General features: G+C 36.8%; 1 protein-coding gene across 5 annotated transcripts in view; it reads right to left on the reverse strand.

Moving 5' to 3' along the window:
• LOC109100169 (zinc finger transcription factor Trps1-like) overlaps nucleotides 1–14,104 on the reverse strand; it is a 109,887-nt gene that overhangs the window by 11,657 nt on the left and 84,126 nt on the right. The gene's annotated exons all lie outside the window — the stretch shown is intronic.

Below are 14,104 nucleotides of genomic sequence, written 5' to 3' on the forward strand. Positions count from 1 at the left end.
ATTTCTCCTGCCAGAAAAGTACAATGCTCCTAATTGTGCTCTAATACATTCAGAATGGAAAGCTTTCTGCAGACATAATTTTGGCTTCGAGTCGCTAAAGCTTTTTGGCAAGGAAAGGGGCACTTGATTCATCGGGTATTTCACAACATATCAGTAAAAAGTTTTGGGGCGCTGCCAGCTTCCTATAGGGCGATTTTCCATCCAGATGTGCCATTGGAGGGCCCTGCATCAGCTAAACTAATTATGATCTCACCTTCGCTGATGCTTGCTCACTCTATGGTTCGACATTTCCCATTAATCATAGATACATAGGAAATTAATGTGAAAAGAGAATGAGGGACGGTAGCCCGCACAACCATAAAGAATAAAAATGATGGCAATAACTTAATGAGATGGATCAATGTTTTCCATGAGCTATCAGCAAATGCAAAGTCACACCGACAACTGCCCTTTGCAAGCACAGAGCAGCATTTCAGGCTGAGAGGGAGGGATCTCTCATTCTTATGGTGCACATAAAAAGGAAGGTACACTCCTTGTAGGTATATAAACATTTGTAATGCCTTGCAGCAACAATGACTCTGTCCTTACATTAAGCATTAAACTTATCCAAATCAAAGTCTTATCCCTTCCAAAAAGTACTGTAGGAGTATTATGGTATGTTGATGGTTTCAGATAAGGTAATGCATTTAAATATTTTATTGTTACTTCAATTAAATATTTAAATTTGTAATACCAAACTTGTATGACGTAAAAGTATTGGACTGTCCCTTTAAGACTGCAAGATATCTGGCATATAATACAACACAAACCCACAATACCTTGCTGGAAGATTATCTCAAAATCGAATTATGGCTCATTTACGTCAGAATCAGTGCTTTCTTACAACCTTTAAGCAGAAATGTATATATTTTCTGATCTCAGTGGGGTTTTTAGAGGGCCACATGCTAGTCCTGACAGTTTAGACATGATTGATTGATTTATTCTTTCCTATCCTGTTCTAGCGTTACAAGCCAAACAAAGTGTCCGTCATCAGCTTTGTGGATTTCTCTCCCTGGCCTTCTGGGTTCCAGAGCCAAATCACTCACATATGTTCCCTCTGCCTGCTCCGCAGTCTTTCATTGTACAACAGCCACAGAGAGTTAATACACATACAACCTACACACAGTGTGAATACAACTGATCATTTATCTTGTTGGTCAAATCATCCGTTTGCTCTGGGCCTCCTGTTTAGCCATCCAGAAAGCTTATATGGTTATGTATACAGTGAGCCAAAAGCTTTGGATTTAAAACAATATAAATCAAAAGCTCTGACTCTCAGAGCCAAAACTAAATCAGAATGAAAGGCTGATCATGTCTGCATCTGACTCTGGTGTCCACTGACTGATAACGACTGTTTCAGTGTTAGAATTAATTAGAATCTTAAATTACATAATCCTGAAGAGTCTATTTTCATCAACGGGGAAATTAAATGAAGCAATAAAAAAAAAAAAAATAATAATTATAAGGCTATTTCTTTATTATTCTATCCACAGTGTATAGAGATAGAGAGAGAGAGAGAGAGAGAGAGAGATTACATATGTAAAAATAATAAAAAAAAATAGAAATATGATTTTATAAAGGCTATGTATAGAAATCAAATGTTAAGTGTCATTAAGTTTATGTTCATTGTAAAGACAAGGCTTTATATATAAGGTTAAATGTACTAGTGAGTTTTCCTACAGCAAAACAAAATCACAAAATATAATATTTTATATTTTAGAGCGTGACCATGTCTGCTTGACTCTGGTGGCATCTGGTGTGCTGGATCACAGTAGGAGCATGATACCATGATCCAGCAACTGACATTTACAAAATACTTGTTAATAAACAATCGATTGTGCACATAAACAAGATGCAGGGACTGCAAGAATTGTTGGACTGACATCAGATCAAAGCGATTTTAAAAACAATCCAAAAGTTAGTCGACAACAAGCATCTAAAGGAAAAATACACAAAATAAGCGAGCTATAGTGACAGTTCATTACATTTTAAGTAGGAAGGCGGAGATCAATTAAAGTGGGAGTGTCAAGTTGAGATGTGAATGTGTTTAGGAGCGGGTCTTGGGTCACTTACACAGGAAACCCCAGAAATAGCCTTCTCCTGTTGAATGCTGCAAAATCCCAGACTTCCTTTTCAATTATCAACTGGACCAGTCTGCCATCTGTAAAAACGAATGCGTACCTTGCCTTGCCAGGTTCTCCTTTTCTTCTTCTTTTTTTATCTCTTTCTCTCTCCATTACATTTTAAAAAAAAGGACAAGTTGGCAAGAGATAAAAAAAGAAAAGAAAAAAATCCCCTGCACATTTGACTGGCTTGCTGCAGCTGCTCACCAAAGGAAAAGGAGGGGAGGTGTACAAGAGAAAGCCCTGATTGTCTTTGTTTTCCCAAAGTGTGGGGCGATTTTTCTCGCCTGCCACGTCTGGCCGTGCTGTGAGGTGATGCATTGTTTTTTTTCCACAGGCTAGAGGGGCCACAGAGAGCCCAGGCCCTGTCTGTTTCCTGGCCTGCTCCAGTTTATCACTGTATCTGCTCTCAGCGCTGCTCCCGCTATCTGGTATCCGTCACGGCCTTCACTAGGTGCCATGCATTATCACGTAGCACAGTCACTGGTTAAAACACCACTAATCATAATCAAAACAAACTTTTGTGCTTTCCTTTCATCCACACTCAGGATGAGGTGTAATAATAGGCTGGATTATGTATTTTTTGGGATCATTTATTTTCATACAGTGAGGGCTACAACAAAAGTATGCGTACAGGTAGCGCAGGGTTAGAGGTACTCGTAAACAACAAAATGGCTGTTCTTGTTTGCATTGCGGGCTGTGATGAATGACCCTGCTGCACTCTGGTACTTTCTGTGGGTGTAGCCTGTGCATTCTGTTTGTACGTGATTGATTACGCATGCCTAACACTAGGCGCTTTAGGGAGTCGGACTAATTCGGTCCTGGTGAGAGGAATCTGAAGTAATTAGAGGCAGGACCTAATTACATCTATTTATTTAACGAGCATGCTCCCACAATCCCATAAAGCTCTCCATTAAAAGCTTCTAGTCTCAGGTGAAAGAGGCGGGGAAGAAACATCACACCTTTCTGTCTTAAACCTATTACCGTAATCAGCTGCTCTCTAAGTTTTGCAACCAGTTTCTCTTTCGGTGCTCAACAATGCACCATCTATGAAAAAATTTCCGTTTTAGAGCTGAAAATAATAGCTGGATTTCCAGCAGGGAGATTTCCAGGCCTCTGCAACGTCAATCCCATAGTCAGTTTTGGTGAGGTTGATAGCAAAATCGTGCCTAAAAGTGGAGGCAGTTAAAATGATGAGGGGACGCAGGGGATGCTTGGAGACTGACACCCATCACAGATGTAATACGTGAAAATAAGGGCTAATAACGCATTTGGCATGCCGTGTGGATGTAAGAGAAAGGATTCCTTGGTTTAAAGGGGGTGATTTGCACACAAAGCCGGTGAAATGAAATTACATGTAATTCACTTAGGCAATCTGCGGGGCCTCTTACATTAAATAAACAATTATTTAATCAGCTGTGGGGAAATTAGGTGAACCCCTACTGACAATTTCAATTTCTGAAATCCTGCATCAACTTTTCAAGGCTCAGGCAGTAACATCGAAGTGCCGTCGGCAAACATCTGGATACAATTGCAGACATATCGAACCATCAAGTCCTATCTTAGGTGGATGCTATACCGGGTTTACGCAAATCCAAAGTCTCTTGCTGAGTCGTAATTATATAATTCAGTTTGATAAATAAGGTTTAATATATTCTGTGAAAGCTTCATTTCTCCTAGAACCTGGGAGGCCACGGTTCAGGGTAATATTCCCAAATCACATTCACATTTCTTCACATTGCTCTCCAAACGCTTCATGTCAGGATGAAGTCTTAAAAAACAGTAAGGACAGTCTCAATCATTTGTAGTCAATCAGAAGGTTATTTAAAAAGTAAATGATTTTTTTTTTTTACTACAATGAATATTTCTCAGGGTTCTATTTTTTTAAACTTTAAAATTTCTGAAAATATAAAGTCCATATGAGATGAGATCCCTTATAGCAGTAAAATAAAATAATAAAATAATAAAATCATTAAAATAATAAAAATCAGTAAAATAATAAAATCATTTTTGTAACAAATATACATTTATATGCCAAACTCTACAATATTTTATCAGGTAGAAATTGACAGTAAAATCTAGATTTTAAAAAAATCCTTTAATTATTTTCCAGTAAAAAATAAATAACTGGAAACACTTATATAAGAATATTCAGGTCTTAAAACATCTGGAATTCTGAAATTTACAGAAACCAGGAGTGTCAGGCCTTTGTATAAATTGTGGACAAAGGGGGGGCCTTGGAATTGAAAAGGTTGAGAGAACCACTGCCACTGCCAACTAGACCCAATATCCCGTGTTAAATATGCAGGTTGCAACTGTACATTTACCATAAAGATAATTATGGCATCATGGGGATGCATTTACAGGAAATGAAAGACAGAAATGGAGGAAAACGTCAACATGTTACAGCTAACCAGTTCCAAATCCAAAAGGAGATGGACTTCAGCTTTCCATTCAAGGACAGCCCTTCTGTTATCTCCATCCAAATTCCCATCCACCCCCTTCGTCCTGCCCTGCACCACACCACACCGCGGTGTACCCCAATGACACACAAGACTATCTGAGCCTTGGCTTTCTCTCCAAAATCAGATTGAATCGGAGGACATGATCAAAGACAGACGGGTCTCTATCTGGAAGTGTGAAGCACACATATTCATTTGCACTCAGAGGGCTTATGGTTGTAGTCATGAGAGTAGACTATTGTACTGCAAAAATCAAAGGTCTCCCTCCTTCTTGTGCAAATAGTAGGCAGCTTTATGTATTCTGGAATGATCTATTCTAGACGCTGAACAATGCTCCCGTCTCCCCTTACTGCTACAAAGGCATTAGGCCTTTTGACACTATCGCTACACCCGTATCCCTTATCTAGGTCTTCCTTAGATATGTGGCATCCTCTTCAGAGAAACAGTTCTGAGGACACATCCTGTCTCGGTGACAGGAGAGGAAATCCGGATACGCCACAGCTGGCCTCTAAATGTGTCATCTGTCACCTCCATAAGGTCCTCTTCAATGCTGTTTGTGTCGACTTGTCCTGGATGTCACAACATGGGGCCAGCTGACCCGAAACAATAGTTAAAGTGACTGACAATGACGGACAGGAAAGAGAGTAAAAAGTTCAAGCATGACTTCACCGGCACACCTGCTCGTGTGTCACAGAGGCCAATATGGTTACTGGCAGTCACAGAAAGGGTTCCTCCTGATCTAAATGCATTTTCTTGTATCTACACATAAACATCATCTACTATAGTTGACATATAGATAAAAAATATAAAAAAAAAAAATTCTGATCTCAGAAAAAAATCAATGACCTACTTCTTGTTCTTTGATGAAACTATGAATTAAATGTTGGTACAAATCTCTTTCTTTCTTTTCAAAAATACATTAAAAATGGAATTCATACATTCATTCAAAAACTTGAATACACCTTTTGATGATGACCATGTTAATTTTGATAATTTTGGAGGGCATAAATTCAGAAATGTCAAAGTGATATAACGGTGCTAATTTTAAAATTAAGAAATGTCTTATTAAAAATGTCTCTTCTTCACTGCTTATTAATTTTTGTCAATAGTCACATGCTGTAACCAGACTGCTGAAATATGTGGAAAAAAAAAAATAAAACAGAAAATTATATCAAAGGAAGACCCTCATGACTATTTGTCATGGCCAATAAGTCTCTTCAAAAAAATCTGATAATTAGACCTTTTAGTTGAAATGTTAGTTCAAATTGAAATGTTCCCCAAAACATTTACAGATTAATAATAAAAACAAAATAAAATAAAAAATATTAATCTATATCTATATTGCTTTTTTTAAAATGTGTATCTAAATTATTATTATTATTATTAATTTTTTTTAAATAATAAAGGTGTACACTCATGTATTCAATGTGTAAGAAAATGTTACTTTTTACTTGATTACACTATATTTTCAGAGCCATTAAATTTCTTGAAAATATTTATAAACATTTTTAAAACCCTATGAAACCAACGTGAACAAATTTTCTAACACTGTGTCTACACCGGACAAGGGCGGCATGATGATGTGGCAAAAGACAATATAGCACATTATAATCAGTGATGCGGTCTACACTGGATGTGGCGGGATGTGTCACCACAAATACCTGACAGTAAACTGATGCCACGTTCTATTTAAGATATACTGACACAAAGTACAAATGATTTGCAGCGGTCGCTTTGTCGCATCTGGTGTAGACATGGTGTAAGACCTTGGCATGTTTTAAAGAATATGTTTCAAAGATTTATCCTTTTGCTTATCATGAACACTCATGCATGTCATTGACCTGTGCTGCAAATTAGTTTGGCCTTTAGGCAGGTCTCAAACCAAATGATGCATGTTGCAAAACAGCAGATGGATGGAAGCGTTGAGAAGTATATATATATATATACTTCTCCAAACTACATAAAATAGAGACTGTGGGAACTGCCACTAGCAAAACTCTGGCACAGTTTGCTTTAATAGTGTGTGCTGTAATATTGTGTAGAAAAAAGGACATAGAAACCTCAACTCACCTTGCCCTGGAGGGGAAACACAGGCCACAGAGACATGTGAAGCTGCTATGTGTGGGAAAGAGACAGTCTATACTACACAACACTCAGCACCTGAATGTGAGCTGCTCCGTACGCTAACAATGACAGCCTTTTTTCCACTCAACTAGTGTTTCTCTGCTGTAAATTTCACATAAGCTTGCTAAAGTAAGCTGTGGGCTGCTGTACGTTTGTGGCTTTGCAATAAACAGCAAGTTACGAGAACGCCACTGTTGAGAATAACTTGAGCTTAAAAGAAGTAAACCACATGTGTGCACACACACTGAGTTATTCACACCTAGCAAAAGCACACAAACTCTTGCTTTCCATTTATGTGCAATTAAGCCAAATGGAAAATACTCGAAAATATAACCAGAGCTTTTCAGCTCATATCAGTTTCACTGTTAGACATAGAGCATCCCAATAATTGCCCTATAACTCAGAACCCAATATTTTACTGCGCTCAGAGAAAATATCAAATTCACAAGGATAGCACTCATATGCTTCACCTCTGAGAACAGTCTGGCAAATGTACCCACTCAAAAGCAGAACCAGAGAGAGATTTTGTTTGAGATTTTGTGGTGTAGGCAGTCACTGCGTGGGATCTGATATAATAGTGACACCTTGATAAACATGGTCAGGTCTGGTTGAGGCAGCTTGCTGCTCCTGGATCAGGGGTTCAGGGTAGTCAACAGACATTACATTAAATATAAAAGTAACTTTTGGAATGATTTCGGAGATTTTTTCTCTCTTAGGCTGACTATTTGAATGACAATATCAGACTATAATTAATGGCAACATGTCATTTGTGCATTTGTCATTCACCAGATGGTCTCAATTCTATTTTTAAAATGGTCTTTCGTCAGATCATTATATTATACAACAGTGTATAATGGGACACACTAGAAGAAATCAGCTTGGCAACTTCTTAAGAAATGTTTATAAATGAACCTTTCCCTGATTGTACTTTAATTACTTCAAAAGCTCTACTTTTATTTGCTCTCTTACTTTTCTGAATGTTATCTCTTGGTAATCATCAACCTTTAAAACTTACAAGAGCTATAAAAAAAAGTTATTTTCATAACTCTAAAGAGATAACAGAATTTTTTTTTTTTTTTTTATAAATAAATGTGATAATGCAGAACTGAGACGCTGTTGAATAAGATATTAAACAAAAGTTTTTTAAGGGGAAAGTTGCTTTTACATGGGAAAGTAAACTAAATATAATACTACTCATTTCATACCAATTAAAATGAGATATTTATATATCTTACACTTATTATTATACCTTAATTGTAAGGTTTTGTAACATCCATCAGGGAATGTCTCAAGAGACCTCATGTGATATCAGGAGCAGCTTCTTTCTTGGGGAAGCTAAACTAACTTTGTCATCATGAGAAATAACCAATAAAGCAAAAGAAGCAATCAAAACAACCACCTCAAAAACATTTGCAGGAGATAGATGATGAACTCAAAAATGACAGGAAAAACTGGATGAAAAAATGATAAGCTGCGGGAAACCAATGCCCCACTAAACTAAAATTAGCAGTAGTGTGACTAACTCCAAGGGGCTCAGACTGAGATCCTATATCATCTTGCCCAGAAATCATTCACCCACTCAGAGTACACAGGAAGGGACCATCAGCCAGCAACTAACACTAATGAAGCCTCCATGGAGCTTCCATAGTTCAGTGCCCATCAGCTCAAATCACTATACATCGACACTGAGCTAAGACAAAACACTCCTGACTGACACTTCAGCACAGCCAAAAACCAAAAGGAGCAAAAATGCATGAGGAACATTTCAGACATAATTTAATGATGAACAATGTTCATTTAATACACTGAGAAGTAGTTCTCTTTGTCTGTTTGAATCGGTGAAGTGCAGCTTAGTGAAACCACTTTGATAAACTAACATGATGTGTTCATTGCGCAGCTAGACTGTGGAATGTTTGGAAAAGTGTATTATTCATGGGACCGACTTCACAAGTAGAGCGCATGAGCAGTTTCATGGGTTATAATTGCCTAGCAACCCTGGACAAGTGAGCTCCCTAAATTAGCTGCTAAAGTGTGGGAGACTTTTGAGCTAGTTGAGTAAATTTCATTGTACTAAATTTGGATAATTACGGGAGTTTTCAGGCACTGCGGTAATGAATGGCACTTTGTTGTATTAAATCCGGGGCTAAATGGTTGGAATATGGCAAAGATATATTGGGGGATGGGAGCCAACACCTCCATCAGTCTGCAGGCAATGACTGAGATTCCACTGTGAGAACTTCATGAACCCAATCAAGTCATAATGAAGCTCTGATTGAGAGGGAAGTTCCTGGAAGTGTGACTGCATGGAGAAATAGGAGGTGGCCAAACCAGCCCACAATAATTATTCCAATGTACAACATTGCAGCATCTTAATCTGATCATTTGCAGTGAGAAAAATACAACACACTCATACATTATGAGAAGATGGATTAAAATACTAGGGCTGTCATTTTAATATGTTAATGTAGGTGAATTAGGTAAGGGCTAAGGGCTAAGGGCTTTGAAAGATGTCTCCCATGCTCACCATTTATATGATGTATTAATACGATAAAATATACAGTAAAAACACAAATATTGTGAAATACTGCAATTTTTTCTATTTAAATATATTTTAAAGTATAATTAATTCCTTTGATAGCTAAGCTGAATTTTCAGCAGTCATTACCCCAGTTTTCATGTCACATGATTCTTCAGAAGTCATTCCTGGATACTGATTTGATGCTCAAGAAACATTTCTTACCATCAAAATCAAGAGTGATTGTTATTTATATAGAGTAAATAAATGATAACAATTTATGTGTGTATATATATATATATATATATATATATATATATATATACACACACACACACACACACACTGCCAAATAAACATTTATTTATACCTCCTGACCTCAACATACTGTATATATTGACTTATATGTGAATAATTAAAATTTATAATCATCTGACAGTCCTACAAAAGGGAAAAAGAGGACATGGAAGTTACGAAGAGGATATGGAAGTAGAGGATGAGGAAGTAAAGTTTTTCTGAAGTCTGTCACAGCCTCTTGGTCATGTTCACCTTGACCCCACTGGCCTGACGAGCTCTGCTCATTTCCCAACACTGGGCTCCTTCCCTACCACTGAGCTAATCAGAGCAGGCAGGTCACACGGACCAGCATCCGCCAAACAGGCCAGCAGTGGAGGAGGAGAATCTATTTTAGGACACAATTCTGGGACTCCACATTCAAAAAGACACATGAAGACATGAACGGCGTAATTTGTTCACTTCCTTTCAACAATTATGCCTTTACTTTACTGTAATAGTACAATTTAATCAGTCATATACCTGAAAAGATACTGGAACAATATACGGGTTCTGAATGGGAAATACTTTATTTTTCTGTATAGTCACCAAGAATACCAACACTTACAAAAGTAATGCCAGCCAAACTGTAGAAACAGGTCATTAACTCACTGCTCCAACATACAGATATGATGAAACTAGATAAATCTGATTTCTAACATTTATAGTCACATACTCTATGTGCTGGACTATTCCTCAGGATCCAGAGAGCACAATGGGCATGAGCAGCGCTAAGGTCCATTACCAATTCCATCTAAAGGAGAGTGTCGAACTACAGGGCCCCCCATCTGCCCTCAGGTGAATCGAATGACTAACCTGTTTCCAATTTTCACACTAACTCGAATATCTAAAAGATACCTACATCCAACCTCTTTCTCGTCTGGAGCAATTTACCCTCTTAACAATGAAACAACATATTCAGCAATTTTCTTCTGTGCCTGTACTGCTTATTTTGTCTTGAACTTTGCTGCTAGCTAGCATCTTCCATTATTTAAAAAAAATACTATTTATTAAGTATTTCCCATTCAGAAGCCATGGATTATGTTCCAGTATCTTTTCAGGCATATGACTGATTAAATTGTACTAGTACAGTAAAGGCATAATTGTTGAAGGAAGTAAACAAATTACGCCGTTCATGTCTGCCATTGTTAAAGGTGCTGTATGTAGGATTGACACCGAGTGGTTGAACTAGGTATTGCAGTCCAAATTCAAAATATTGGAAAGGGTTTTTTTTTCACCCAGCCCCTCCTCCTCAGACTTGACGCACACGCAGGTTGGTTGCCAGACTGACGACACCAACAGGAACGAGCGCACTTGACGATGAATGAAATGAAATACGCTGTGTTTTCCGCCAACTGGCAACCCGGGGTGCCGAAATACAATTGGGTAAACTGGCAGTGGGCGGGTTTCACAAACTAAAACAGAGGCCGACATTCCGGCCCGGAACGCACATTTTTAAAGGAGAATAACTGACTGTAGCATTGTTTTTCAGATAAACAATTATGTTAACTTGGCATGTTTCTTAAATATCTGCAAACATATGGTGTTTTTATGCTTTAGTAGAGTCAAAAACTTACACACAGCACCTTAAATTACATCTCCAAAGGCTTAAATGTGCTGGTTTGCAGACTTTTAATTAATGTAGCCACCGTAAATTCCATCTGAGGGCACCAGAGGCAGGAGATGAAGGGGTTTGGTGTGTAGGCATTTTGTAACACTTTGATTTGAATGAAGTGCTGAAAGTCAAGCACACAAATATTCGACAGTGTGTAAGTTATAATAGCAAAGATGAGAATCTTAACCCTTATTTGTTCAGTAAATGAAATCCGTTATCTATTACACTGAATATACTTTGATGTTTGCACCTTTTCATAAACCTGGCACTGAATAATCAAGTTACTGACCTCTCAAAAGTAAAAAAAAAAAAATGGATAAATCTTTCAAGTTTAAGACAAAATCTACTGTATAAGAACTATAAGTAGTATAAGTATAAGGGGATTTCTGACTTTTCTCTTCCACAGAAGAAAGGGTAAAATAGATTTGGAATGACGAGTAAATTATTACAATTTTCATTTTTGAGTGAACTTCAAAAATTACTTCATATATAATTAAAATTTATATTTTGAGACAGACAGACAGACAGAGAGACAGATAGCTAGATAGATAGACAGATACTAGGGGTGTAACGGTACACAAATATGATGGTTCGGTATGTACCTCGGTTTTAACGTCACGGTTCGGTATGATTTCAGTACAGCAGGGGAAAAACTAAACTTTTTTTTTTTATTTAATGGTTTACTGAACAAGTTGATCTTTCTTTAAATACATTGTTATAGTTTCAATTTTCTTAGTGATGCAAATCTACCTCAGCTTATGCTTAAAACTATAGGGAGCACTTTTACATTATAAGATTACAATTAGGCCTAACAACTTAACCCAAACATAAAGCCACAAGGATGCACTGTTTTATTTCAAATCAAAGCTAAATACACATAGAAACAGTGCATCCTTGTGGCGCGGATGACACAGAAGAGCACACACAGCATACGGTGATATGGAGAGACACAGAGGAGACTGTTGACAAAGAAATTATTGAATAAATCATTATTTTTGTTTTCTTTGCTTACAAAAAGTGTTCCCGTTGCTTCATATAACCCAGATTGCACGTCTGATGGCAGATGGAGTATTCTGACGATGACTTTCATACCTTTTATTGACCTTGACACTGTTATTTGGCAGTCTATGGGTCTCAAGCCTCCAGGTTTTCATCCAAAATATCTTAAATTGTGTTCTGAAGACGAACAGAGCTTTTACGGGTTTGGAACGAAATGTACCGAACCGAAAGACCTGTACCGAAACGGTTCAGTACGAATACGTGTACAGTTACACCCCTAATAAATAGAGTAGATGGAAAGATGGATAGATATATATTTTTTTATTTTATAACCTCATATATTTTTATAAACGTTAAACTATACATGTAATATGTATAAAACTAAACTATAATAAACAATTTCTTATTTATATGAAAAATATTATAAAATATAACCCACTTTATAAAAATGCATGTGTGTGTATAATAGAGGTGTAACTGGTAACTGTACACAGAAGTCACCATTCGGTACATACCTCGGTTTTGGTGTTACAGTTCAATATGAATTTCGGTACAAGAAGATATGTATTTTTACATTTATTTTGAACAGACAGTAGTTCTACATACATGTAGCATGAGCGGTTGTTTTTGATTTGAATTAGATTGTATAATTTCAAGATTTAAAGCAAAAACAGAACGGTCTGACTTTAGATTTATGAAATTATGCTACATAAAACAACTGCACAAAACAAAAACAGCAGGCCAGCTAAATGAAAATGCAAATTCATTCTTTGACAGCAGGTGGCGCTTATGGAACAGCAGCAATGCAGAGTTTCCTTGGTTAACGCAAAGCAGCTGTGCTAAAAACACTACTTTAATATCCATTATATGGAGGTAAGGGGAAAAAATGCCAATGATACATTTCTGAAGACATATCAGCTCCTCTCAGAGATACATTTATATAAACCCCCACATATTTTTCTTCCTATATTTCGAGCATCACAAACAGAGAGCTTGATCTGCCTGCTACAGTATTTTCTCCTCTTTACAGACTTCATAAAACTTCCACACAAATTACATTTTGGGAAATGATTGCAATGCAGCATCTCTAAAACCCGTAACTTTCCCAAACTGCTGATGTAAAACAATCAGGCGGTTCTTCGAGCCCTTGTGTGCGATATCTCCGTTCTTGTTTTGGGTTGGTGCGTAGGTCGCATAGATATGTATATACATATCTATGGTAGATTGTCTCTTCTTCTGCTCTTTCCTGTCGTGACTGTTAGCATTGCATTACCGCGCACCCTTTTCATGACAATTTATTCCTGTGATCAAAGCTAAATTTTCAGTATCATTACTCCAGTCTTACTCCAAGTGTAACAATATACACTATACCATTCAAAAGCTTGGAGTCAGTATACATAGAAATTAAAACTTTTATTTAGCACACAAGTGATGATAAAGACATTTATCATGTTACAAACAATTCCATTCCATCAAAAAAAAAAAAAAAAACGAAAAATTATTCTCAGCTCTTTTCAATATTAATAATAATAATAATAATAATAATAATAATAATAATAATAATAATAATAATAATAATAATAAATGTTTTTTTTTTTTTTTTTTTAAAGTAGCAAATCAGAATATTATAATGATCTCTGAAGGATCGTGTGACTGGAGTAATGATGCTAAAATTCAGCTTTGAAAGTCAGCTTTGATTGTTCCCAATTAACTGTTTAACTGCACTCACAAGTGAATCTCAGTTTATTTTGTGGGATAATTATATAAATTCTAAATAAACTACAAACATAAAAATATATACATTTATTTTGTCCTCACATTCTTTCTTGTAACTCTTCCCTCTCAGTCACACACCTGGCTGAAAGGCTAATTATGCAGCTCATTATGCAGGCCT

Source organism: Cyprinus carpio, chromosome A19, assembly GCF_018340385.1.
Source record: "Cyprinus carpio isolate SPL01 chromosome A19, ASM1834038v1, whole genome shotgun sequence".
NCBI lineage: Eukaryota > Metazoa > Chordata > Actinopteri > Cypriniformes > Cyprinidae > Cyprinus > Cyprinus carpio.